The sequence below is a fragment of the Panthera leo genome, chromosome F2 (assembly GCF_018350215.1).
Source record: "Panthera leo isolate Ple1 chromosome F2, P.leo_Ple1_pat1.1, whole genome shotgun sequence".
NCBI lineage: Eukaryota > Metazoa > Chordata > Mammalia > Carnivora > Felidae > Panthera > Panthera leo.
This window is the reverse complement of record NC_056695.1, coordinates 14,573,240-14,598,030: the sequence shown is the minus strand read 5'-3', so window position 1 is coordinate 14,598,030 and position 24,791 is coordinate 14,573,240.

The following is a 24,791-nucleotide window of genomic DNA, read 5'->3' as shown; positions in this document are numbered from 1 at the left end:
GGGCCCGGTGACAATGAAGCTTAGGCGTCACGTGACATTCCGCGGCGGAGGCAGGAGACTATTCTTAGCAGCATCTTGTGAAGGAGGAGTGCGATGAGGGAGTGAATGATAAAGAAAGGTCTGAGAGCTGTGAACAGCAATAAATAAAGGAGGCAAGGTTTTAAAGTTAAGTGATCGATGATAATGTACAGAATCTAAGTGAGCAGCACGATGGGAAAACAGTGGCCCTGCCTTAGCTGCTTACACCTCAAACTTCCTTGCTTCCTCTCCTTTGGCTTCTGGCTTTCTTTGTCTTCTGCTGTCAACGCCTTCCCTTCTGTGTCTGTCTCCCCAGCCCGTCGGCTGATCAGGTCTCTCTCTCTCTTCTAGTTTGGCTCTCCCTCTTCTCCCTTCACCTTTGCTTCTCCCTCCTGTGTGTCAAAGCTTCCCCTCAGCTCGCACATCTCATTCGTACTAATTTATTTGACAAACCTTCACCAAATCACTTCTATAGGCAGTCACTCTCCTTAGTACCTGGAGGAGATACTAAGATGAATTAGCTTTAGTGCTCCCTGCCCTCAAGGAACTTGTGGGCTTCTCAGGGAGGCAGATGAACACATTATTCCAATGCAGTGTGTGCTATATAAAGGAACAGACATGTCGATGGCCCTTCACTGCCATACAACATCCTCTCTCTGCCTTAAGCAATGGTAATATGGCAAGAGTCTCCTGACATTCTTGCTGTTAGCTCTCTGCCCTAAAATCTATTCCACGTGCTGCCTTAAAATTAATCCTCCCCGAAACACTGCTCTTGCGAATTTTGGAGTAAGACAGAAATGGGTTCAAAGTATGTCCCCCCAAATAAAACCTAAGTGCACGCCGTGGGATCCTGGATAAGATCCAGGAACAAGAAAAGAACATAAATGAAGAAGCTGATGATAATCAAAAAGGTCCACAGATTAGTTAGTAATAACTTACCGATGCGAATTTCCCGGTTGATAATTGTACGGTGAAGTAAGATACTAATGTGAGAAGCGAGATGAGAGGTCTGCAGGAACTCTGTCCGATTTTTGTAATTATCCTGCAAGCCTAATGCTTATGAAAAATATTAGAGATTGACTAATATTAGTTAAATATTAGTTAACATTAGTTAACTAATGCTAGTTAATATTAGAACACGCATTACTGAAAGTGCTCAGGGACAGGAGAAAAATAGAGCATGTCTAGTGACTCTGCCTTAACAGCCACTAGACAGTGACCACAAAAATCAGGGCGTACTGTCTCTGATGAAGAAAGAGGGAAACAAGATGAGAGAGAAGCCATGCCTTTTGCCTGCTGGTGCACACATGTGTGTTCGTTTCATGACAATTCTTAAATTGTGCGTGTGCATTCTGTTATCCTCCTGAATGAGTATTGTGCCTGATAGTGTGAAGTGAAAACACAGGTTATGTGTCATTCAGAAATAAGCCTATGCTCCAACACTAGCAAGCAGTATGACTCTGGGCAAATTACTTTGTCACTCGTTGGCTGTCACGAGGATTCAATGAAACGATGTGTAAACTATTTAACGTGAGCTTGGCCAGTAATGAGCAATAAATGCTAGTTTGCAAATAAAGATACATACAGATATAAATTTTATTACGTAACAAATAGTAATAAAACTAACAATAAAGAGAGAAGAAATGGTCTTCTCGAACCACTTTATCATCATCATTATTGCTATTATTGTTTTATGGTGTTAAAGTAATAATAGCTAAGAATTATTAAACTAATGCTATGTTTCAGAAGCTGAGCTAGTTCTGGGGGGTCCCAGGAGTCAGGGTGTTTAATTTTTTAAGTGATTCTCCACATTTTTTAAGTGATCAGTGGGTCACACTTGGCAATAGAGCTCTAGCAGCACTGTCCCATAGAAAGAGTATGCAAGAGTTTTTTTGTTTGTTGATTTGGTTTTTGTTTTTTTAATTTTTTTGTAAGTTTATTTGTGTACTTTGGAGAGAGAGTGAGAGGACTGGCGAGGGAGGGGCAGAGAGCAGGAAAGAGAGAATCACAAGCAGGCTCGGTGCTATCAGCGTGGAGCCCCACACGGGGCTTGAACTCACAAACTGTGAGATCATGACCTGAGCCAAATCCAAGAGTCTGACGCTCAACCGACTGAGCCACCCAGGCTCGCCTATGCAAGTGCTTTTGTGTGTAGGTTTTATTATTATTCAAGTATGGCAAAGCCAACAAGTAGGAAAATGACCATCCTTGAAAATGTCATTTGTCATAGTCACAGATCCCAGGAGGATGGGGAATGCCATGCCATGGGGGACCACCTGTGGAAGTACCGAGTCGGGAGGCCCAGTGAAGGAGGCAAAATGTGGGCAAGAGCCTCTACTGTGGTTTGCACAGGGAGGAGCAGGGGAAACAGTCTTCAGTGTGGCTAGTTCGATTCATTTCACTGGGCTCTGGGGCATGAGCCTTATCCCTAGTTGTCTAGCACGTGGCCCTGGAAAGATGACGGCAGGTGAATAGTGTCCTGGAGTGTGAGAGCCCAATAAAAAAGGTGGCTGGGGGTACGGGCTCTGATTTGGTTGCCTTGCATACAGAAGTTGTTCTCATCTGCAAGGCCTTTGCTATCTCTAAAAATTGGCTAGCCCTGGAAGAGGCAACCCTCTTTAGGGTCAGCAAGGTGCAGATATCAAGCATCAAATACAGAAACTAGAAAGTGTAATTATTAAAGCAAGCCATAGATGTAATTTAAGATTTCCTAGTAGCCATTTCAAAAGAGTAAAAAAAAATAATAAGGAAGAAATATCTTAAACACTATCGTTTCAGCATGTAATTGATGTAAAAATTATTAATGATATTTTATGTTTTTAATAGTTTTTAACATTAAATCTTTGAAAAACAGTATGCATTCTGTACTTAAAGCATGCGTCAGTTTTGACTAGCCACATTTCAAGTGCTCAGTAGCCACACATGGTTAGTGGCTACTCTATTGGACGGTGCTGCACTAGAAAGCCAGAGAAGAATTCATTGGGGTTGATGGAGACTTAAGAGAATTTCTCAGCATCTGTTTGGTTGTGGCAGCCATGTGGATCATTAAAGCGATCGCTATCCTCTCACCCCCAACCCCGCCTCAGCATCTTATCAACACTGCTCTTGTCTTTTGCCAGCCCACTACCCTGCCCTCCCTCTCATTACCATGTCCCCCATCACTGCTGTCACCTCCTCATTTCCTGTCTTTCCTTATTAGTGGTCTGTACGGGGTTAGACAAAGGAAAAATGCTACTATTGCTTTTTTTTTTTTTTCGGGTTACTATCATAGAAATCACTGCTCCTGAGGAAGGGGCCGGGAGCGAACTTGGTGGAGGGCGGGATGCCACAAGAACTTCCTAAACAGGCTTAAGGTACCAAAAAAATAAAAATAAAGAAAAGAGAACCATGGGCCACGTATTAGCTGTTGTAAACACAAACAGCCCTTACCCAACAAGAAAACTTCTTTCTTGGTGAATTGGAGAGAAAGAAAGAAAACGGGGTGGGGAGGGTTGATTTTGTTAAAGTCTATAGGTCAAAGGATCACAGGAGGAAAAAACTGAAAAATAACAATTTATGTTATTTTCAGAGGTAAAAAATTTTAAAAGCCACCAAGTAGCTTGCTAGTCTAAAAAGACCTAACTTTACCAGCATGTCTACTTTTTATTTTGATGAGATACTTTTGCCTATGATCATTTGGAAGTTTTGTCAGCTCTCTTGGGAAGATCTAATATAATTCAAGCAGTTTTAATCCCCAAATCGGCAAGGTCCACGTTGCACTTCCGGACCTAGCCACCATATGACAAGCTAAGTTCTCCTAGACGATGTTCCCTTGGTTCCAAGCTCACTCATCCTTGATCTCTATTTTTGAGGTGTAAACCTGGCACATAGGAAAGTGAAAAATCTGTAGCTTTGTCCTGAGCCAGGAATCCCATGAATATGTCTCAGGCGAGATAATCCACCGAGCTCAGCACACGCCCTGCGACCTGCAACCCGCTCCCGCCGTCACTGTTTCCTATAAATAGTGGTTGACTACTGAACTTTACAGAAAATGTCAGCTCCGGCGGCATTTTCCAGGACTAAGAATTTAGGTCTACCTTAATATCTTGGTGAAGTTTCATAAGAGATTACTTAAAATAAGGCTACGCATGGTAATGGACACCATAACTTTGGTTAGCATGCTGTAAAAAATTCTCTTCTTTATATTGCTATTTTCAATCAAGTTACTCCTCAGGAACACCTCTGGCAAAACTCCCTGAAAGTGTAGAAGGAACTTGTATTCTAAACGGCCCTGAGAAACACTCATTGTTTCTTCTTCTAGAGTATGAGCTAAAGTGCACTTTGGTCAGATGGCAACGAGGAACAAAACACGTATAGCTTAGTTCTCATTCTCAATGACTCAAGTGATACAGAAAGACAGGATGTTTCAAAAGATTTCTCAGAAATGCTCCACATCCATTCCGAATAAAATCGCTAATTTGTCTTCAAACCACCAGCTTGCACTGATGGAATATCTGTCTGACAAAAGGCCACAACCCAGTACAAGATAATCATTAGGGAGACATTATTATTATTTTGCTAATTAGTCAAAAAAATCATTGGCTTTCCCGTGGCTTCTTCCTGCTGAGCAATCATTTGATCTTGCTTATGTTGACAAACACACACGTCACCAATCCTGCCTCATTTATCCTTTGACGGGGACAGCGTTTGCTTCTTCGTTTGTAAAGAAAGTAAAACTAAGTGTAAGCAAACAGGCAACAGGACGCAGGCGACAACTCAAACTCATTTTCTTGCTAATAAACAAACAAACAAATAAATAAATAAAACAGTGCCATGCCTTGTTTTCTAACAAACTGGCTTTTCTGTGCTCTGGCAAGTGCTGACAAGGATTTTATATCCCCTAAGAATAAACCAAATCCAGAAGTGGGGAAAGTCGGTATACTTAATATTGAGAGAGGAAGCAACTCATAACCTAGCAAAAGACCAAAAACCTTATTAAATAGTCAAAGATGTGGAATGTTCTCTTTTTTTTATTTGAATTAATAATAATGAACATATGTTTGGCTAGAAAAAGATAAGAAGGACTTTCTTGCCTCTATTTGGTTAAAATATAAGAAAAATGTTACATTCTGTGTAAGACAGACTTTCAAATTCAGTGTGACGATCATTTGAAATTCCAATCAGGCTGCTTAGATTTTGTTGCTAAAAAAAAAAAAAAAAAAAAAAAAAAAAAGGCAGTATCTAAAATAAAGTATCTAATAACTACTTGGGGAAAAATATATTTGCTTCTAAAGAAGAATGCATCAGATAGAGTTAAGCAAAATTTCGTGGTTTGGGCGGCCCTGGCCAGTTAATGGGATCAAATGCTTGGTTGACTGATTGATTATTTATGCAGAAATCATCATTATGATAAGAAAAAAGAAGTCGACTCAAAGGTTCCAAGTAAGAGGGCATCTGTGTGTGGCTAAGGGGGGAGGTCAAGGCAAGAGTGGGGAGCGGGGGGAGTGTGTACATTCTGGTTAGAATAAACTGGGGCGATGAGCTGAGTTTTTAGAGTGAAGAGCCAGAATGGGAACCGCGTTTTTCCAGGTCCTCAGTTCTATGTTGTCTGTAATTTCAGGTGGATTAAAAATTACTTTAAAATGAAGTAGCATTGCCATCCCACCCAGATACTGGGACTTGGCTTTAGGCAGACCCAAACATTCTTAAAAATGCCAGTTCATGCTTCAGCATGAACACTGAAAAAAAAAATCCCAGATAAAAGATTAAGTAGCGGCTGAGATATGAGAAACACAAGTCAGGGAAAATTCCCTCTGTGTCTTTACGTCTGTTTTTAAAGTATATGTTCAGTGATATGGATGCAATAAATCCTGTGAAGTCTCTGGTATTTTTTATTGGCCATTAAAACCCCACTTACGCCTTTTAATTTTTCCTAAATTTTACTCATGATTTTCATTTGTGAATGCGATTTGCACTAGGGAAACAGTACCAAATTGTGCTTCAAAACACCTTTCCTCTTACTCAAAATTAATATCTTACACCTTACTGTATGTGTTCGTTAAATAAGAAGTATTCATAATTCTATAGCTCGACCTCTTTTTTGACTAGCATCCCAACATGTATTAGATTTTTTATCTGATAAGAAAAGCATTATAAAAGATAAAAATAGTAATAGCTCACAGATCAATGGTTTGGTAACTTTCAAGAGATTAAATATGCTGCTCCCTTTTTATATAAGAATTGTAAAAGGTGAGACCATATTCTAATACGATGTTAACATCTATGGAAGTAAGGTAGTCTGGATGTCATGTTTTAAGTCAGAGAACAATTATTAGCTAAAAAGGGGGGAAAAGGGTTAAATTATGGTACAGTATAAACTTTATTTAAAGCTTTTCTGGGGCGCCTGGGTGGCGCAGTCGGTTAAGCGTCCGACTTCAGCCAGGTCACGATCTCGCGGTCCGCGAGTTCGAGCCCCGCGTCAGGCTGTGGGCTGATGGCTCGGAGCCTGGAGCCTGTTTCCGATTCTGTGTCTCCCTCTCTCTCTGCCCCTCCCCCGTTCATGCTCTGTCTCTCTCTGTCCCAAAAATAAATAAAAAACTTTGAAAAAAAAAATTAAAAAAAAAAAAATAAATAAAAAATAAAAAAAAAAAATAAAGCTTTTCTAAGCCATTTTAATAAACAAAAGCAAATTTACCATAATGTAAAAGATTAAACAAAAACAAAAACAAATATCTTCCTTTTGTTCACACAATTATATCTCCAGAATATACTAAATATAAGTTGCTTAGGTGCCATTTAAGTGCTGTCTCAAATGGTTTCAATTGTTAAATAATGGAAGTTAGCTTCCTACACAGTTTGGGTATGTATTTCTTTCCACCCAAATATTTTGCAAGAAAGACAAAGTATCAGGGCCCTTCTCTCCCTGACTCTGTAGGACACTTTTTTTTTACCCATGCTTTTAGAGGTAAAATTAACTCCTCAAAAATAAAATGCTGTCTTCAGAATGTTTGACAACTTTACAAAGAGAAAAATCAGTATTTTATTCATTATTTGTAAATAAAATATTATAATAAAATGCTTGTCCTCATTTTAAACGGATGCACTATATTAACAAACAGAATATTCAAGGCTTAACTCAAATGATTAAAAACTGTAGCTGTCTCATTAATATAGGATTTTAAGGTAATGGCACACGGCTCATTGGTTCTTTGTGTGAATAATGTGATCAAATGAAGGGGGGAGGGGAGGAGGGCTAAAAGACTATGGAATCATAAGAGCTTATTTCCATTGCCCATGAGGAAAATATATAGAATAGTAACCCAACCCCCATTCCCACCCCCCCGAAAACGACTTTGAAATGTCAAAATACACCTTTTTGGGCTAGTGTTTGTCAACACAGATGGCTAAAATATACCTGGAGGAAAGAAAACAATGTGCTTATTAATATGGATTGTTAACAACTGGCCATCTAAACTTCTCTTCCGCTTGAAATTACAAAGGTTATATTTTGATTTTGATTGTAACTCTTGTATGAGTCTCCAGGTATGATGAGACAGGGCACACACACACACACACACACACACCCCTGACCTACTACCTTTAGTCTGCTATTATCAACATATCACACAGGTACCCATTTGAACGGCATCTTTGTTCCTGACCCATGAAATTATTTCACAAACTATAGTGAGTCCCATAACAATCATTACTTTATTGGAAAATAATCTACTTTCCGGATCCAAAAGTAAAATCACAGGGAAAAATGAATATTCCAAGCAAGAACCAAAAGTGATTTTAAAATTCTAACTCCTTACTCAAATGATATTTTTCTCAAGTTTTTAGACCGTTTCTTATCTCTCTCAAGAGCGCTGAAAATCTACACACGTTCAATAAAGCCTTTAAACCATGTTACATGTTACACAAACACTGGATCTACTATGCGAAAAAAATAGAAATATCACAGCACATTCATTTATAGCAATAATTTCATGCTCTGTCAGCATGTCATCTATTATCAAAATTGGGGATAAATACCCAGATTAATTTGTTCAACAATAGTACCACTGCTTTACGGTACAAGGCTTTTCTTTTCTTGTTTGTATTCGGAACCCTATAAAATAGAGAAAAAATGAACAAAAGAAACACACATGATATATATACACAGTGGGCAACCTATGTATTTGAAGAGACAGAGTTTATCACATAAAGGTTACCAGTGTTTTCCTAGAAAAACAGACTCGAAGAAAACCCAAATCAATTTTCAGTGGACAATGGAACAATTAAAAGGAGTCATTTCTGAACACTTCTCTCGCATGGCAGCTTAGGATGTATTTTTAGGGTTAAGTGGGCAGCAGTGGAACCTCCTATAATCTCTGCATTCTGGAAGGCGGTTTGCTCCAAGGCCTCCATTGGCTCTTCCCTGCGCTTGGTCTCTGCCACTGCTTTGCCCTGCCTCCCTGTGTCCAACGTCAAAATCACACACAGGCAGTGGGAAGAAAGCCCTCTGCTTCGGCAGTCAATTGTGAGTGACGGCAACGCACCAGCACGATGGCGAAAGTGCCCGAGCCACAGTGCTGCCTCCAATCACTGGCAATTCTCAGAGGCTCCCTGAATTCCTCCCTCAGTCCCAGACCCTGGGAGGGAGCTGCAGTGGGAAACAGGCATTCTCGGGAAACCATTTCATCTTGAGATTTCTATACCATGCATTTTTTGCCTTTTTTTTCTTGAGGATTAGAAAAATACCACTTCACATCTATTCCTAGTGAATGTCACAAATCTGTTCTCAGACGAAAGAATATCCTTTTCAAGAGAGGATGCTAAAAATCCCAAAGCTGACAGCTAATATTTTTGTTCCATTTTAATTAAATGCCTAAAACCCTAAAGGCATCCACAGCATTCATTCTAAGAGTTATTTATCTAGATAAACTGTGTATTAGTGTAGGTGAGAGATTATCATTTTATCACGTTTTATAAATTACACGTGGCTACATGCCTGCACATCACAGTCTCTGCTTCCAGCGGAAACCGTATTTCTTAAAAACCCAAAAACAACACTTATTTTTTAAAGGACAGTTTTCAGAAATATGCATCGTCACATTTTCTTTACAATGTAGGTCATGTACACATAGTTCTGCTGTGTGGATGTGTGGCTGGATAATTGTGCTATATCCAACCCACCTAAACAGTCTTACAATAGCAAAAAGATGGACTTATGCTTAAGGTTCTTGATAAGGAACGCAGTGTATTTTCACAGCCTACACACATTCCTCAAGGCAGAGCCTGCTGTGGCCTCCTCTGCAAGCGATGCAGCAGGTGTTTGCATATCTGCATACGATGCTGCAGCGTGGCGAAGTGCCTGAATCGTTTCCAGAACGAGGGCGCCTCCACGATTGGTCCAATTGATCACTGCAGTCACTTGATATTACATAAAAGGTTGGTGTTGAAGCATATGGATTGGATAATAATCAGAGTTGTTCTGACATGGTCTATTTAATAATTCAAAAAGGAAAATTTGAAAATGATTCTGCACAAAGCTGCAGCGCCCGGTTGACACTTTATTTATATCAAATGCTCTTTGTGTAGTTTGTGAGCTGTGCAGATTGCCTGTTCGATGCAGTTCTTTTTCTAAGGCATCAATATTCCGAATCACCATCAGCAAACAATCACGTACATCACCTGTCACGCGGAAGGGTTGAAATGTTCAGTTTCTCTATACACTGAGGTAGCAGAAACCAACCCGTAGAAAAATTATCATTTATGGATGTACCCAGAATGCCACACAGGACAGGGTTAAAGGCTCAGTGAACTTGATTAGATAACCCAGAAAGAAAATACTTATTGGTAACATTGACAAGTGGTCAGAGTCTTTCTACAGAAAATATTCTTTATATTGATTCACTTGAGATATACTTGGGGAAATGCAGCTGGATTAGCGATGCTAACCTCCTCTCAGGTGAGCATGGAGTGGAGCTGTTTCCACAGCACGGAAAGAAGGAGCCAGATGTTCATGGTTCCGTAGGCTAAGCCCAAACCCTGGAAAAGGCTCTGAGCACAATGGGGGATAGGCAGGCAGATCTTTACGCTCCTGAGGAGTGACTCCCCCGACGATCTCCTAAGAACCCCGTTGGCCAGTGCCCTTGGTGATCACCCTTTCGGCCCCCATGGCACATCTACCCTCTCACCATCTGTGGACCTCATCTCCCACACCCGTGACATGGAAACAGCACTACAGTGTATCACGGGCTTTCTTTCTGACTACTCTAACCAAAGAGATGCCTCAGACGGTCCTGTGGAATTTTTAAAATCTGCTTTGTAAATACCAAGTGGTAACAGTTTAAGTTATCGAGAGCAAAGCAAATCATTACTGACATTCAGGAAATATAGCCCTGTCTTACATTATACTTATATTTTTAGTCTCAAGAACTAATCACAGCACATAACTCCTTAATATACATGCAAGTTCATGACACATAACAGCCACCACGGAAAAGGTTTCGACACCATACCCAAGTACAGATCACATGTTGTGATAATCGCATGCTATTTTAAATGTTAGGCTTGCCTCCTAATGTTTTTTTCTCATTAAAAAAATTATCTAAAAGATTTTAATCTTGAAGAAAAGCTTCAGTCTTTAGTATGTCTTCTAATCTTTTGTATTTCATCCTAGTAAGAATCAATGCATGAAATGCTGACATATATCCAGCCCCAGAACGAACTAATTTAAATAGCCATGACCCATACTTCTTAGCAGCAAATCAAAATGCACTCATCAGACACCGGTTGTCAAAGGCAATGTTTTTTGATGTACCAAATAATTTTAAGAACATTTTCTCTTTTCTGTAAATGAATCTAAGAAAGACAGATGACAATCAACATGCAAGAGACTTCTAAGCTGAACAAAAAAGCAAATTAACTGATATAAAAAGGCAGGCGACACCTAGGTGGCTCAGTCAGTGAAGCGTCTGGCTTTGACTCAGGTCATGATCTCACGGTTCATGAGTTCAACCCCCACGTAGGGCTCTGTGCTGACAGTTTACAGCCTGGAGCCTGCTTCAGATTCTGTGTCTCCCTCTCTCTCTGACCCTCCCCCACTCACACTCTGTCTCTCTCTATCAAAAATAAATAAACATTAAAAAATTTAAAAAAAAAAAGAAAAAGGCAGTAAACTATGGTCATGCACAACTCCAAAAGATCCACCTTTCTTGGCCTAAATGTCCTTGATTTCAGTCCCCAAACTACTTATAACCATTGTTCTCTGCTACTGTTAATATTTAAGATGAGATAAGAAGAGGTAGGTTGTGATTTAACATTTCCCAAAGTTATCGTCATTGGAAATAATGAATAAATATATCTGTAGCTTCAAATCATCTTCCAGGGAGAGGAGGTGAAATATGTTCTCTTTAATAAAAACACCCACTTTTTCGTGCAAGTATTTCCTACCATGATGAGGCAGTTACATTACGCTCACATGCCAAGTTGCACTCATGGACTTTGATTTTCTGAAAAACACTCTGGGTGAATTTAATGAACAAGAACGTTTAGGGACACATGGCATTAAGGTAAATTAAGAAGGTCTGGGGCCTGAAATCATAGGTTCAGCTTTTCATTTCTGATTAAAACTTTTAACTCCTGCAAAAGGGAATGTGGAAACTTGAACATTAATTCCTGCAAGTGGCAACGTGGAGGTTCACAGATGAGGAAAAGACTAGGGCATCCATATGCAGGTGACCCTTGTCCCTGGATCCAAGTCCAGGCATCTAGATGCTAACCAAAGGTGCTGACAACAATCTTTCTTGGTCTACTCCCTGGTCACTGATACCACCTCTAATCTGGTCTTTTCTTCTCCCATATAAATAAATCAAAGAGGCAAAACAAAAACAAAAAAACAAAAAACCTACATTAGTTTATTTCATATTTGCAATCTAATTTCATCCTGAAAAGTATTTTATAAGCATCATTAATCCCATTTTATTGATGATGAACCTGAAGCGTAGAAAGTTTAAATAACTTACCTGGGGTCAGACCCCCGATAAAGTAATGAAGCTGTGGATTTTTTTTTTAATTTTTTTAAGTTTATTTATTTTTGACAGAGACAGAGTGCGAGCATGAGCTGGGGAGGGGCAGAGAGAGAGGGAGACACAGAATGTGAAGCAGGCTCCAGGCTCCGAGCTGTCAGCACAGAGCCGGACGCGGGCTGAACTCATGAACTGTGAGATCATGACCCGGGCCGAAATCGGACGCTTAACCGACTGAGCCACCCAGGCGCCCCTGAAGCCGTGTTTTTAACTTTGAACTTAGAATCCAAGTTCAGTGACTTGTCCCCTAACTAACCTACAAATTATCAGTGATAACAAATGAGCAACGCATGTGTCATAAACTTGGCTAATCAGCATCATCTACTTACATAAAGAGTAGTCCACTCGATTATCTGTTATCTAATAATTGATTTAAATAATGATTAATAAGTACAATCACGTTGTCGATTGTGATTCATAGAACCGAGCCCCTGTCATAAAATATTAATCACAGAAATATGACGGAAGAGACAGAGGATTAGTCAAAGGCTTTCTAAACCACCCTCCCCCAAGACAAAAGTCAACAACATGATTATTTAATGACACCATAGTATTTCTCTGTAGGAGCTTATCTCCGGGGTAGGCTATTGTCACTTTTCCCATAATGCTGGTGCTATTTTTAGCCTGGCTTCTAAAGGTGGAAATTTAGAGATCCCCTGCCAATAAAGAGCCATCCCATCACTTGCTGCTTCTGGGCCGATGAGAAGCATATGGGACAGCCCATCTGAAACCCTTTTCGATCGTCTAGCAGCCACAAGTACAGTCTCTAGTAGTAAATCACAATGTATTCTATATGTATATATATATTTGAATATTCTATTGAATATATATATATATATATATATATATATATATATATATACAGTCTCTAGTAGTAAATCACAATGTATTCAATATATATATATATATATATATATATATATATTCCTGGAAATTCAAATAAATGTGTTGTCTTTTTACAAATTAAATTGAATGCTTTTATATTTATTGGTATTAACAACAATTTAAAGAAAAAACACTGGTGAATGCTTTTACAACTGCAAATACTGTATTGAAGAGTTAATGGAAAGAGCAGAGAGTTTATAGGGAGAAGACGTGGATTCAAGTCCCACCTTTGCCACCTGTTAGCCCTTAGTAAGTCATTGTCTGAATGCCCTTGGTCCCATTCTTACTTCTTCACAGGATTGCTTTACAGGTTTATCAAAATAATTCGCATTAAAGCACAGTATAAACTATGAACTTACTATACTATCTAAATTATTATCAATATTTCCTAATTTAATGTTTCCATAAACTCAGATACTTTTGCAATTATTTTCTCACAGAGAGATCCCACTCTTCTTACAAAATGAAATTGAGTGTCCTCAAGATCTGAAAAAATCAAGAGGTCTTGTCTTCCCTCTCTTCTCCAATCTAACCTAAAACCCCATTGTGCTCTTTCATAGTCCCTATAATTTATCTTTACAACACTTATTGAAGACTCTTGAAAAAGAAAGAAAGAAAGAAAGAAAGAAAGAAAGAAAGAAAGAAAGAAAATTATGAACTGTTGGCTTGCGCCTCCAAATTCCTAGCATGTAAGAATGCAGAACACTCCCATACATTTGGCTAATCTTAGAACTTAATAAGCCATAGCTTTTCTGTCCCCCTGTGCCACCTTGATTTAACCTCTCATGGAGGTGGGCACCTCTGAAGGCTCTCAGGGCATCTCATAGCTTTCTTTCTCTTTTTTAGTTCTACCTCCACGAAGTGTCTTCTCCGTCCCCCTATATAGCATAACTGGTCAATCCTTCCCGTAGTATCCAGTGAATGGTTCCACCCATTCCTAGCGTCTTCAGGATCTTTACTCCTCTACAGCCCGTTCTTTTCAGTATTTTTCCAAATAATTAGATTCCATTCATAGGGTAATTTCTAATGTCAGCTATTAACCATAAAGTTTTCCCTTCTTTTTATATTCACACTATTTGTATCATTTGTTGACTGTTTCTCCATTTGAACTATCAGCTCCATGAGGCACCATATCTATTTTTCTCATCGCTGAATCTCTAGCACCGAGCTCTAAGTGTTCAGTAAGTATTTGTTGATCAAAATTAATAAATAAGAGTAAATAAGAACCAAAAGGGAGATAGGAAAGCAGAATACAACGCAAGTAATTATAGATTTACATCAATTTCTGCTGAAGTGTTCTTTAGGTGTCTATGGTTCAGAAGGAGTAGCTTTCTCTCCATTTTCCACCCTACTTGAAGGAAGAGGATGGAGAGGAAGAGAGACAGGAGGGGAAAGGAGTGGAGGAAAAACAAAATAATATAATAATCAATATTTAAATTACATTGGGAAAAAAAAGAAAAAGAAATGGTGTTGGATTTTTTAGTGAAATATCTACTATTTTCCTCAGAAAATTATTAAATGGCATTTCTATGTCATATATTTAGGCAGATAGTCAATGAATAGGCTTCTTTACGGGTATATGTGAGTAAGAAAACACCGGAAAAAAAAAACTAAAATAGTTTTTTAAAATGCTAGCATTTCCGAAAATATATTCACGTTTATCATTTTGTGTCGGACTTTAACAAATCGGAATGTTATTTATTGGTCTGAATGTGGAAATCAATAAAATCCCTTTTGATTCCCGTTACGACTTAAAGAGTTTCCCAATTTCTGGATGGGATTCAATGAAAATCTGGAGTGGGTGATGTAGGCCTTTTTTCAATGTATGATTAAAAAAAAAAAAAAAAAAAAACACCTACCAAAGGGCACAATAGACTTTAATATTATGGGGAAACACATCTGCCATTTGGGCTACTTGCGTTCTGATGAAATGGTTTGGGGTCAGCGCACAGTTGCAGCTGCTAAATGCAAATCGCCGCGTGATCCCAGCACATGAAATTACATCAGCTCTTTTGATGAGAGGACAGAATCAATACACAGGTCAAAAGTGCACAATTGGGAGGAGAGCCGCAATCAGGCGCAGGGATTCCCCAAGATTACAATTCCCCTGACGAGACGGCGCAGTGGCAAGAGCGTTCATAATATAGGGGGCTACCTACCGACCACGCAAAGGACTCGCTCGTGAGGGTTTATCTCTACCCACACTCATCTCCGCACCGACTTGATTGGATTAGGTTGCAAAGTGTGCCAACAAAATGCTGACATGTAAGACCAAACTTTCAGAAAATCGATACCAAATAATTGCCCGGGCCATGCTGGAAGGTAAACTTACCCTGCACATTATGTACCTTCAGTTCTAGAGTGTGGTAAGCCACGGAGCCGAGAGAGCTAAGCCGTTCTTATTGTGCATAATATACCTTTATACATCAGCAGGCAGCTCAAATCATTTCCTTCCCCGCTGCTCAATACCTAGTGATTCCATCTCTTCTATATTCATTTTTTGTACCAGACTGATGCCCTTAAATGCTATGCTGCTGTCAATTCTTGGATAACCCTTCCCTGGCAGCCAAAGGGAATGCTTAGGAATGAATCTCTTGTCCCCACAGTAAATGTCTTCCAGCAGTGGAATAGTTTGATAAGTTTAAGAAAGAGACCAGAGTATCAACCATAGTGCATTTTCCGTAAATTCTGTCCTACAGAATACACTTCGCAACTGTTTTTTTTAATTCCGAATGGATAAGGGATGAGGTGAAACAGATGTGGAAGACCCTTTGTTACTGCAATGTCTCCGTAAAATGATTCTGTATCAAATAATATTAAAAGATATCAAACCAATTATAAAGAAGAGCATATATATTTGTTTATACTTCAGTGGCCAGAGCCGCCCTGTTACATAAATTAGAATAAGAACCATACAATCCCTCTCATTCTAAACTGAATTTTCTTTTCCCCCCAATAAAAAGGAAAAAAAAAAAGATTTATCTTTTGGGTCATAGCTATGAGTATTCCATATTATTGGTTCCAAAATGTGATTTCAAGCTCAGACAACAAAGCAATGACCTGGGAAAAAGCCGCTCAGTTGCCAAATGTATGAACTGGTAATTCCTACTCCATACACTGTCTTTTTTATTATTGTGTTAAGAAAAATAGATAGCTGAAAATATTTCAATAAAAATAACAGACATGCCTATTCAAGACTCCTCGGATGCTAAATTCCTGCCAACCTTGTTCATCTCAAAGATATCATATTGCCATTTATAGAAAAATCTACCACATAATATAATTTGGGGATGCAGGCATAGAACAGGAAGAAAAGCCTGGAATAAAAAGAAACTATGTCAAGGTATTTTAGCATGAAATTGGCTTGAACAGGAGGGGGGAAAAAAAGAGGAGGGAGTTTATAATAACTGACGCTGGAATGCCTAGTCACCTCCTTAGAAATATATTAATTTTACATGATTGTTCCTTTGCACTTTGTGACAGAAAGAAAGACCCTGTTAACATTAGTCCAGCTTCATCTCTAATCACATTAATTCAGTAACATGTTATAATTGGAAGATGAAAGACTGGTGCTTTATTTACATAAATATAAACGATAAATGAGCAATTTCTGAATGGAAGCAAATCGATACACACCGCACTGTCATGTTGACCTCACTAGCATTGAGGTCAATACATGTGTGAATCCTCAGAATAATATCCCATCAAAACCAGAGGCAAATCTCCAGGTCTCCGGGGATGTTTCCATCACTCCTTTATCCTCCAGTCTGAGGCTAGCTGATGAATATGTGACAGTGTTAGATAGATAGAATGCAATATTTGGAGTGGAGAAAAAGACCAGCTTTGGTGCTCCACTGGCTGATATCTAACATATATTGTTGGCTGCAGCCGGTAAGGGTTAGTTAGCGTGCTCTTCCTCACCAAATGAGTGAACCACAGATGGGAGCTCTCACACTGGCGTTTCAGCTGAGCATCCTGACTTGAAGACCAACAATGCAGTTTATTAACAACTAGAAACCTGGCACAAAGATGCCATATCTACAGCAGCTCACCAGAATTTACTGTTTTGCCACCACATTGTGCCGGGATAGTGCAAACCTGTGCAGAATATACGTTTCTTGCCCTTATTAACCACTCGCGACACAATCAATTGGCTTAACACTATCAACAACTCTTTAAGAAATTGGACCAGCCTAAGGTTATGGGGGGGGGGGGGGGGGGCACGGAATCACAACAATTCTAGCAGCTTATTGGAAAGAAAGGCAAGATTTTTCTTATATAGCTAAATCAAAATTACTCTTGTATAGCAACTCATAAATTGTTACTGAAACTATACTATCCACAATATCCAAATATCAGAATAAAATAAAATCAACAAATACTTATTGGATATCTATAAATTCCAACTATTCATTAGAACAGAATTTCAGGATCATTTACTCTTTGAAGGCAATTTATCATCTGATGGCAGATTAACAAAATGAGAAACTGAGAAGGATAAAAAGATTCATGAGAACCCCTCCCCCCCCCACACACACACCAAATGATAATACATAAGAAAAAACTGGCTATTTTATCCCTGACAAAACTTGAAGTTTACTTTTGTAAGCTAAACATTTATCCAAGTAAAGGGGAAAAAATAGTCTCTATTTCTGACTACAGGGAGCCTAAGGATTAAAGGTTAATCTTTTTAAAATGGGATGTTCAAGAACAAATGTTTTAGATGAAAATAAAAATGTTTAATAAATATTTTTGAAAATGTTGGATATTTAAAATATTAAGGAATTATTGTTAATTTTAGGTGCAATAATGGAATTATGGTTGTTTCAATGATTTTCTTAGAGTACCCATTAAAACTATAGAAAAGCACAATGTCTGGAATTTGCTTTAAAATAATCCAAACAGAGAGAGAAATGAGGGGTTCTGTCTATGAAACAAGATTAACCATGAGTTGATAAATGTTAAGGGTGGTTGATGGACCCACGGAAGATATTTATTATATCTTCTCTCTTCTTTGAATATGTCTGAAATTTTGCTTAGTATTATTGTGCATGTATAAATTTATTTACACACACGTTTTAAATATGGATAAATTATGAATGCGTATGTATGTGTATACATTTATAAATTTGTAGGTATGTATATACAGTGTATGCATATATAAAAAATTATATTCAGATAATACACATTCATCTTAGTAAGATCTTGAAGCAAGTTTATCTCCACCTAACACTGAATACTGGTTCTCCAGCTTTTTTGTGGTGAAAGTCTTAATGTCTGTCATTCTTGCCGAATGTTCATGAGTAATTCTTCTATATTCCCTATAGGTCAGGCCTTCTGCTAACTTTTGAGGATTGAATGATGACTGACAAGTTTTCTGCTTTCATGGAGCTTACATTCTAGAGAAGGAGTCAGACCTTTATCAAGCACACACATGAACAAGCAAAAGATCTAAAGGTTGTGATCAGTGTTCTGAGGGGGAATAAATAGAAATGAGATAGGGAGACACTGGGGAAAGATACTCGGAGGGTGGTCAGAGAGTTTCTCTTCGTGATTGTGACATTGAAGCCAAGTCTTGAAAGATGAGAACAGGTCAACCATGGTGATGTTGGAAAACATTCAAGGCAGAGGGATTAGCTTAAGCAATGATCCTAAAATGGGAATAAGCAGGATATGTTTAAAGAATCAGTTTGATTGGAACATAGGACTGACGACACCTGGTCTTCATGTGGGGCATGAAGGAAATGTAGGCTCTGTATTTATTTCATATGTATATCTTTATATGATTCATACATAACACAAAATGTACATCTAATACAAAAATGCATATCTTTTCCATCTTAAATACAGTATATATATATATATATACATATATATGTATATATATATATAATTTTAAATGTAAAACAGATTTTTATTATTACAAAGGTAATACAATTTCACTGAGAAAAAATAGAAAATAAGCAAAAAAGAAGAAAAGTAAAATAAAAGACCTATAATTTCCACATCCAGAGTAATAGCCATTAGTACTATTTCATCTTTCAATATTTTCCTACCATATTTTTGGACAAAATAATGCAAAAAAATAATATGGATACAAATTTTAATCTGATTTATTTCACTTAACAATATAGTGTGAATAGTTTTCCATCTCAAACTGCTCATTACACTTGCATTGCATGGATGATTTGTTTAACCCAGTCTCCAACATTTGGCATGTAGATTTTTTTTTCACTATTATCAGTAACACTGAGATGAACACTCACAGAAAACTCTGTGTAAATCTTTAATGATTTCCTTGTAGTGCAATTCTAAAAGTGGAATGGCCTGGGCAAAAATCATGCACACTGTCCAAGACAAAATGCTTACTTTTTGCTGGAAGAAATATGCATCAAAAGAAAGGTAATTGTTTTCAGCTTTCTCCAAACTCATTCCTGTTCCATTCCAGTTCTAGATTTTCAAACTTCTACTGTCTGTTGGCTTAAATCTTCACATGGAAATGATTCCTGCAGGATGGCATACAGGTACAAACTCATATAGACAGACCTTGATATTTCTTTGAATAAGATGCATTAAATCCATCCTTCACACAAAGAGACACAGTGGGGTGGTGGTGGGTGTTTGTCTTCTTCTCTTTTACTTAGATTTTCCTTATTCTTATACTTCTCTATTCAGGGGAATTTGTCAATGTCCCAGTTAAAAAATGGTGCTCAGAAATGAACATGACTTTATTTCCCATGACCTGAATATTGTATTTCGATTAATGCTGCCTACAATTGGAGTCTGTGTCTTCATTCTGCCCTCAAAAAATGAAAAATGATTTTTTAACTGGTTGGTCTTCAGTTTTCTCCTAACAATTTCATCTTCTTAAGATTCCTACCTCTGGGTATACAGTACACATACCCTTAGCTTACTGTCTTGGAACTATTTTAAGACATTCTGGAACTCTTTCTACTGTTGATCTTTTGTTCCTGTCTGCCTTTTCTTTTTTATTTTTCTTTGTTTCTTTTCCTTTTCTGAAGTTATTGTCTTGTTTTACTTGTGTTAGAATGAGGGCCGTGCTCTTCTGGAAAGGCGGCATAGATATGAAATTGGGCAGGAGGAGAATGAGCCATCTATTCCCACGTTTTGTTTGGGACTCTTCTCTAAGACTTGCCCAGAGAAATTTGACCTTGTTCGCCATGGGTGAGGTAGCCCTAGAATCCACTTAAAAGTAAGGTACACGAGGTTTGAACAAAGTTTGGCAATGGATAGCTCAGTCTCCCTGCTCAATTATACCGCCCATGCCTCTCCAGAAAGTGTGGCTCTGAATAAATCTATTCAACACAAGTAAACCAAGAGAGTAGCAGCAGCAGAAAAGGAAAAAAAGCAAAGAAAGAGAAAAAAAGGAGAGAGGAAAGAAGGATTAAACTGTAGGAATAATTCCAAAATGTTTCCAAATAGTTAAAATGGTGGTACTTTGGACTTTTAAAACAAAATGTAGCATTTTGTTAGGATCAAATTATCCTAATGTTTGTCATTTGAAACAAAGTTAATTGAACTCCTCAGGCATGGATGAAGGATTTAATTATGTATTTACAAGTTCCCACTCTCAACTGGCTGAGTTCCTCAAGTCAGGGACTGTATTTTATTGATTCTTCTTTCCCCAACACTCTGGAAAGTGCCTGGCACAAAGGGTTTACTAGAAATATTTGTTCAATGGGTGACTAATAAATAATTGGTTGAGTACATCTTGTGGCACAAATCTTTTGTAGTATTTATAGGGTATAAAGATTGATTTTCAAATTTGTGATTTCAGATTAAATTAATATATGTAAAAATGATCCAACTCCATCCACTTCTGTCACAGTGAGTACATGACTCATTGACATAGAGACACCCCCCCACACACAAATACCTTTATTTTAAACAGTTTAAATGCACAAAGCTATGCTTGCTTTTTTTGTGACTCTCTAAAATTCTCTATAAAATTATTAACCATTGTTATACAAAATTAACATTTTCACGATTGCTGCCTTATTATTTCAACAATTTACTTTGAAATCCGGAAACATTTCTTCAGTATCTTTTGCTATAAACCATTTGACCTATTAAGCATGAAATACTTATGATTTCTTGTTTTCAAACTGAAGTGCTTTCTTTTTGAGGTTAGATAAAAGCATTCGCTATTGTTTTTTTCCTCAATACTTTAGGTCATATTCAAAATGAAAAGGAAACCAATCCAGTTTGCTTTTGCAATTATCTGTGTACACTTTTAAGGACATTCTAATAATTCCATTGTTCTCTTCGGTAAAATGTTCCATTTTGCTCGTGGGGATGTCCTTGCACTTTGGAAAAGTTGTGGTTTGGTAGGTATTTCTTCCCACTCTTTGATTTTTCTCTCATATGAAGAAACTTAGTCTCTTATAAATTTACAGCACACTAATAATCCCTCCACACTCTATCCTTTTCAGTTCATGAGGAGCTCTCGCCAAGCAAATCTGCCTGGAATGTGAGATTGCCTTCTAGCAGAAATCTTTGTTCTCAACCCAGATCTGTTTCCCAACTGTGAAAGCTTACCTTGGTTTGCCCTTCTAAAATCAGTGCATTTCCCCAAGCCCACACTCTTCTATTTTGTGTTAGTTATAAAATCATATCATTTTTAATTTACACTTTCAAATTTCACAGCCCAAAGATGAAGGGGACCAGGGCATATGGTATCACTCTTTGTAGTTGCAGGTATTGTGATTGTTTGCTAATGCTGTTTATTATTGTATTAATTTATCAACTGTGCTTATAAATATGGCTAAAACTTGAAGTATGGCCTTCTCTCTCTTTCCCATGGTTAGCACGAGACGATAGGCTTACAGTTCAGTTACATCACTCTCATCAGGAATGTCCCCAATTCTAAGTGCCGCTGTCTGATCTTAGTGTCCGTCTCACCGTGACGGTTTCTTTGACTCTGAAAGGAAATATTGGTCACTGATTCCTTGTGCTATTCGGGTGCACATCTGTCAGTTTGGCCATTTTTATATCCCTGCTTCTTTCTTATGATGACTGCATCCTGGATGAGCACCCTCTTCCCTCTGCTTCCAGTCTATGCGCTTCTTCTGAACCCATCACATTCCTTTGGCAGTTTGGGACCCAGGGCCCGGTCACCGGTGTATTCTACCCCCATAGCCTCAGAGATTGTTTCAGAAAGGGGCACGAGATCTAAACCAGGCCAATGTGAATTATTTCAGGAAATTTTATTAGGGCTGGTGGGAAAGATGTGCATTTTCCAATGGGATTGCTAAATTGAGAATAATACCCTGGAGCTGCCAGGAACTATGTTATGAAGAGTACCAGCTGGATAAAGAAGCCAAGGCAAACTGAGACCAGGAGACACAGAGAGAAATACACAGACAGTGAGTGAGCCAGAAAGAGACAGAGACCAGAAGCTGACTTGTTCAGCAGCCCTGGTACTGTCACACTGACCTACTTTCATTGTTAATGTTATTTGTTTCCAGTCCACATTACACACTGCACCTTGAGCTCCTCACGAGTATCACTGATGCTAATCAGGGCTTTGAATTTGGTTTTCCTTTCACACCCTCCTTTACTAGGGTTTTTTTTATATGAATCACTAAACCCACACACAAAACGAGTTGACTCCTTTATCAGTTCACACAAAGTTGGTGTGATGGTTAATTTTCTAAATGTCAATTTGACTGGATTATGGGGTGCTCAGACCTTTGGCTAAACACTATTTCTCAGTGTTATCTGTGAGGATGCTTCTGGATGAAATTAACATTTGAATCAGTGGACTCAGTGAAGGAGGTTTCCCTTCCTAGTGTGGATGGGCATCATCCAATCCATTGAGGTCTTGAATGGAACAACAAGGTAGAAGAAAGAATTCATCCCTTCCTGCCTGACTGCTTTAGTTGGGACGCCAATCTTCTCCTGCCCTTAACACTCTTAGTTCCCAGGCCTTGGGACTCAGTTTGAGTTATGTCACAGGCTTTCTTGGGTCTCCAGCTTACAGATGGCAGATCATGAGACTTCACAGACTCCATAATGATGTGAGCCAATTCCTTATAATAAATCTCTTCCCGTATATATATCCTGTTGGTTCTGTTTCTCTGGAGAACCCTGACTAATACAGGTTTTATATAACTAACATCATTCTAGATGCAGAGGAATAAAATTAATTCATTACGTACAATGAATGCCTGAGGGCATTCAGGCTTAATTACCTCACAGACCCTTCTCCCTTGAAAAGGTCTTAATTTTTTGCTATGGTTTCTAATGACATCTATGTTTTCATGCATAAAAAAAAAAAAAGTTCATTTTTCCCTACATTACCCAGATCTTGTTTCTATACTGCAGCCCTTGTAAACATATCCAATTGACTTTCAGCCGTGTATGTGCAATGTTAAGTCATCATACTTTTCCCCAGAAGGGCTCTCTTTCCTGGATTTTCTCTTCAGTCAATGTCATCAAAATGGGCAGTGATTCTAGACTGCTTCTTCATCCCACAAACCTGAACAACACTGATTCCTACAGATTCTACAAATGTTCTTTTGTTTGGTTTTGTTTTGTTTCACAGAGACAGAACGCGTCCACGTGAGTGCAAGCATGAGTGGGGGAGGGGCAGAGGGTCAGGGGAGAGAGAATCTCAAGCAGGCTCCATATTCAGTTCGGCCTGGAGCCTGAATCAAAAGTCGACCACTTAACTGACTGAGCCACTCAAGCGCCCTTCTCCAAATGTTTTTTAAATCTGTCCTCCCAATTCAATCTCTATTGCCATTGTCTAAACTGAGCTCATTATTTCATATCCAGATTATTTCAAAAACCTCCTAAAGTTTTTCCTTGCTTCCAGACTTTGTTTCTCTAAGACCATACTTCATAGTCCAGTAAGATCATCTTTCTAAAACACTACTTTTAGCATGTGTTTCTTGTCTCCCCCCACTCTGTCAGAGCCAGAGTTAGGATTCAAACCAGGTTTGCCTCTTCCAAAGCTTATCTTCCTTTATCTGCCATACTACACTTCCTGAGTTAATTAGAACAAGAGTTTCTTTGTTTGTGGTTTTAGCTGTGGAGCCCTTGGTTTAAAAAAAAATCACATGAAAATCAAAACTGGAAAACACAAATTAGAGTTATTCTGATTCTAGCGGGGGAGAAAATACTTAGGACTCTTGCCTGTCAGTCTCTTCGTGACATCCTCACATTGCCAGAATGTTTTTTGCAAATCACTGACCCATTTTATAGATGAGCAAACCAAGTTCTGTCAAGCTTCAACGTCCTGCCCTGTCACCATCTCTCCCACCTGTGATTCAGCTCTCTTCCCACTCCATCAGTCTGCCTCCGTGAAAGATAAACTATCATATAAACTATGAATTTGAAGAATTCATATCATATGTTCATAAGCAAGGGGAACTAGTTTCTTGCTTTTTTTTTTTTATTGACACTGCTGAAAACCCTTTAGGAAAGCACATCATTCTTTGGTGAACCCAAATAGTCATCCTTTTGATTCATCTGTTTTGGAAGTTTGGTTGGCACTTATCAAATCTTCCCATGTCGGTAGATTTCATTATCACTTGATCTACCTAGAGCGTGCTGCTATATTACACCCCTCTGTGACAGCCTGCTTATTTGTGATGAGCTTATTTAGCCTCTATATTATTTCTTATGGATAAGTATCTCTGAAAAAGAAGAATTTGTTGCTGGCCTTTACCTCTAAATCTCCTTTGAATAACTGTGATTTTTTGTTGTTGAGGTATAATAAACATATAACATTATACTGGTTTCAGACGTACAACATAATCATATGATATTTGTATACATTACAAATAAGTCTGTAATTGTGATTTTTTT